Source organism: Leptonychotes weddellii, chromosome 10 (genome assembly GCF_054177405.1).
Source record: "Leptonychotes weddellii isolate Sample4059 chromosome 10, ASM5417740v2, whole genome shotgun sequence".
Taxonomy (NCBI): Eukaryota; Metazoa; Chordata; class Mammalia; order Carnivora; family Phocidae; genus Leptonychotes; species Leptonychotes weddellii.
Window position 1 is genome coordinate 74,953,027 of NC_138378.1, and position 5,019 is coordinate 74,958,045.

Here is a 5,019-nt window from a genome sequence, read left to right on the forward strand (position 1 = left end):
TTTCTATCCTGTCTACCTGTTCTTTGGCCTTTACCATCCTGGGTGGAATAATTTGCCTTATGATACATTTTAATATTTACAGGTATTTCTTCATCATCTTTCTCTAAAAATGCTTTACCTCTTTTTACCAGGTTTCTGTCTCTAAGATAAACTTAGAATCATTTTGTCAAATTCCTCTCACCACCAAAATAAATTCTTTCAGAACTTTGATTTAAGAGTTCAATTCAATTCAAATTAATTTGGGGAGAACTTGATTATCTCTACAGTATGGAGTCACTCCATTCAGGGACTTGGTGGTTCTGTCCATTTTTTCAAGTCTTCCTGTGTGTCCTGCTCAACTGGCTTTTGGGGGGGAAGAGGGGGGAGGAAAGCACCGTGATGGGCACCTCTGACTGTTTTCAGACACAGTCTCTGAATCTGTGAGCTGTTGCTCCCAGCCACTAGAAGTAACAAAAGAAATTCCATTTCTTAGTATTGGAGTATATTTTCAGTATCCACCTTCTCATAAATCTCTAAGAAAGAGTTCTCACTTTTCATCCAAAGAATCTGGAGTTCAAAACAGCCCTTACGGAAAAATCAAACTCCAGGGGCAACTGCAAAGCACATTTGGTGTCTCGCTGGCCAACTTATTTTGCAGGCCTCTTTTTCCAACTCCCAAATACTTTCCAGTCTGTGAAATTCATCCTCCGCCACTGTTTCAGCAAGCGTCTCTCCTGGCACCAGAGAGCTCACATACTTTTAACGAGCATGGATCTTCTCTGAGGGGCTTTTTATTGTTGAAGCTGGGTTTTAGTAGATAGCATAAAGCTTCCTTGAATGACTGTGGCTTGGCAAATCTAAGGGGACTTGGGAAGTGTTTAATTGGTCAGAGTTCAGCTCTCCCTTGAGCACAGACCTGAAGCCTAGCCACTATCCTTTTTGGTAAGGAAACCAGGGCTCCTGCACCTCCCTGGTAGCCCACCAGTGGAATTACCAAGAACTTGAATCCGTCTGAATCAGAGGTCCCAAGCCCAGGAGGGGCGGGCAGGAATGTATCCACAGGGCACTTTTGGCAACGTCTAGCCACAATTTTGTTCCTCGCCAATGTGAGACTGGGGGCCTAGGGCGGAAAAGAGAGGGAGCATGGAGCCGGCTTACTGGGGAGAGGCCAGGGATGCTGCTAAACATCCTACAATGCACATGATGGCCCCACAACAAAGAATTCCTCAGCCTAAAACCCAACAGTGTCTAGGTTGAGAAATCCGCCTTCTGTTTTCACTAATTGCCCAGTCAGCGTGCACTGTGTTATTAGGAACAAAGGCAAAATACACTATGTAGGACAGCATGTGGTTTTTTTTTTGTTTTTGTTTTTGTTTAAAGACATGACTGACTTTTCAAAACCCACTCCAGCCGCGCCTGGAAGTTCTACCTCTCCAAAGCACGCCCTTCTCACCAGGTTTCTAAAGCAAATGGAAAGGATTCACAGAAACGTGTTAGGTCAACAGCATCCTCACACTCCCTTGCGTGCTCCTCGGTCACAGAAAGCGAGGCGGAAAGTAGGTTTTTCCCCGAACCAGCAGCGACGCCCCTGCGGGCTCGGGCAGCGAAGATGGGGAGGCGCGCTCCGCGACAGAGGCGCAGCGCGCGGCCGCGGCCACCCCCCGCGGTCCCTCTGGGTCCCCTGAGACGCGCGCCTGTCCCGAAGCGATGCTGTTAACAAGCCCAGCCCGGCAGGGAGCATCATCAGCTGAGCCTAGGATGCAACAATGCGAGACACTTACTTGTCCAAAATGAAGTACAGGTCAAATCCGCCGTAGCAGGCTGGACCCCCTTCCTCCCTGCGTCCCCCTTGCCCGGCGCAGATGAGCACAAAAGTGGCCAAGGAGAGACACTTGAAGCCAATGCCGAGGGCTTTCTGCTCCACGGTGGCCATGACCTGCAGCCCAGGGAGAGGGTAGGGTCCTCTGCTTCCCACGCGCCTCGAACTGGCCAGGACCTTCAGGGACGCGCCATCCGAGGGGCCCTGCTCGCGGGCCCTTTATTCCCCCTCGCGCTCCTGGAACTCCCCGGAAGCAATTGTCTGGAGGAGTTCAAGGTTTTCCTTCTGGTTTCCGCTTCGATTCTGTTTCTAGGTTTCAGGTTTCAAGAATCCCAATACTGTACTCCGCTTTTTTAAAGGGGCTGCTCCTGACTCGGGCGGCGGACCCCTCCGGAGGCTCCGCTGACGTTTTGCAGTTTTGAGGCAGTTCCGTCCCGACGCTTCTTTGTCCCAGCTTTTAAATATTATGGGGTGGGTTTTCAAATTGTTCTTGGTTGGGAGAGTGCTTTGCCTTTTCTCCCTCCTCTCGCCCCCCTCCCCCCGTCTCATTTTTTTGGGGGAGGGGGGTAGAAAGAGAGTTCAAAGGCTGCCACCTTGTGGCCGAAGATGGCGAAAGCGCCCTTCGGGGTTCGCGCGAGTGCGGCTGTGCGTGTTTTCTTTTTCTTTTTTTTCTTTTTTTAAAGATTTTATTTATTTATTTGAGAGAGAGAATGAGATAGAGAGAGCATGAGAGGGGGGAGGGTCAGAGGGAGAAGCAGGCTCCCCGCTGAGCAGGGAGCCCGATGCGGGACTCGATCCAGGGACTCCGGGATCATGACCTGAGCCGAAGGCAGTCGCTTAACCAACTGAGCCACCCAGGCGCCCTGTGCGTGTTTTCTTATTCTTTTCTTTTTCTCATGCACCTTCCCTTTCTTTCTCCAGTATTTCTTCCCCATTCCTACTTCTCGCTCGCTCTCTAGCCTTTTTATCCCTGCCCTCTCCTTTCCTATCCTGTATCTGCTGATAAGGTCGCTGTAAACATTTGATGAAAAATTACTTCCTCCAAGTACCTTGGCTCCGACCCTGGGGCTGGGACCTTTGCACCTTTGTGCAAATGAAGTAGAGAAGAAGGGGGCCTTTGTGATCTGACTCATGCCAGCGACCTTACTGTACTATTAGTACAGATCATAAAAGAGTCTGTTGGGGTCCAGTCCTGTGGCTGGACATAAACAATCCCAAAGAAAAGGTTGCTCCTGGCATGGAACAGCAGGGCATTCTAGATTGTCTCCATCTCCAGATTTTAAAGATTCTGTGAGAAGTTCTTCTTTACAGCCTGTGAACTTTGACCTTTTTCACCCCATCTTTGATTTAGGACAGAGGGAGTAAACAGCTTACAAGAGTATGGACTTTCCAAATCATTTGGGACCGGCAGGGGAGTCCTGTGCTAGCCTCTCTGAAGTGAGGGGTCCTCTTTAGAGTGGATCCAGGCAGGAACTCAGTTTCAGCTTCATAGATCTTCCACCTGGGGAGTCCTCAGTGCTCCATTTTCCAGAGTTATTTCTCCAGACACATCTTCCCCTCATTTTGTGATCCTCTAAGACACTTAGTCTCCAGTGTGACCATCCATGGTGGTTTTCCCCCACCAGCTATAACATGGAAACCTAGTGTCTTGGAATGCTTCATTAAACAATCATTTTGTTGTCAAATAAGTTTGGGGGACTCATAAAGCATTGCACCAGCCTGCCTCCAAAAGGATCCTCAATGTCCCTTCTTTCCTGGTGTTAACACACCCCCACTGAATACACTGAATAACACTGTTTTGAGGGCAGTTGATGAGGTATGACAGAAATGATGATGTGTGACTTCTGAGGCAAGGTCATAAAAGATACTGTGGTTTCCTTCTGGCTCCTTGGTTAACTTGCTCGGGGGAGCTCATTGCCCTGTCAAAACGTCACTTAAGCAGCTGTATGGAGGCATCCATGTGGCAAGAAACTGAGATGCCCCGCTGATAGCCACCCACGTGAGTGACTCATCTTGAAAGTGGACCCTCCGGCCCCAGCCAAACTGACAGATGACTGCAGCCCTGGTCAACATCTTGACTACGGTCTTGTGAGAGACCCCAAGCTAGAAATACTCAACTAAGCCAATCCCAGATTTCTGACCCACAGAAATTATGAGATAATTATTGTTTATTAGTGTTTTAAGCCTCTAATATTGGGGGTAACTTGTTATGGAATAATAGATAACTAGAAAATCCTATTGTCACATTAAAGCTTTGAGAATTTCTTTAAAAAAACATTTAACTGTATTTTCCAGACTTACTTGGCCCTGAAACTGTTCTTGTCAAACAACACCTATTGACACCTACATTTCGGGATTACTGCTCTCAGGAAAAAAATAATTGGGAGGAGGTTAAAATACTCTAGACTTAGTCTGTGCAACTCTTGTTTTTCCATATCTCTGAAGTAGAACAAAGCTATCCAGAGTCAATAACAGGGACAGAAGAAGCTCTTGGTGTAATAGCAACATGATGGTTCAACAAGTCTGCAAGAGGAGACATTATGAGTTTCTTTGAACTGGCAACATTTTCCTTTGGTTGTTGGGATATAGAAGCCTTATAATTAGTGCATGTAGGGAAATGGGAGAGGTGGATCAGTCAGTTGAGGCTGGAGGAGGACTTGGGAAGGAGAGTCTTCACTGGGTTCCTGCTAACATTTCCCAGATTCATGTTACAGCTAAGAGATGCCTAAGCAAACTCCTCTGCCTCTCAAACTCAAGTCAGTGGAAGAACAATATAAACTGTGATGTTGGGGCCATGGATGAAAATTTCGGAAGATGGAGAAGTGCAGGCAAACTAATCATGTACATGGAAGTGTTTGAATGGTAACCTGGAAGCCAAGGTAAGGGTAAGTTTCTTGGAGGAAGAAGCAGTCAAGAGTGTCACAAGCTGTGAAAGTCAAGAGCATAAGCCCCAAGAAAACCCCACTGATCTGACACGTGTCATTGTGTCACCAAGGAGATTCCAGTGAGGTAGTGCTGGTGGGTGTTGGACTGCACTGGGTTATAAGGAAGGGGAAGCTTCTCCTTCAAGAAGTAGAGGGGGTAACTTGTGAATGTTTGAATGTTTTACATTCCATAAGGAAGGATCCCAGGATACTTAAGGATACCAGAAATTTCAAATGCCCTGCCCTCCAAAAGATTGGAGAGTTTGTCTTACTAGACTGATTGTCTTAAGGGTTTAG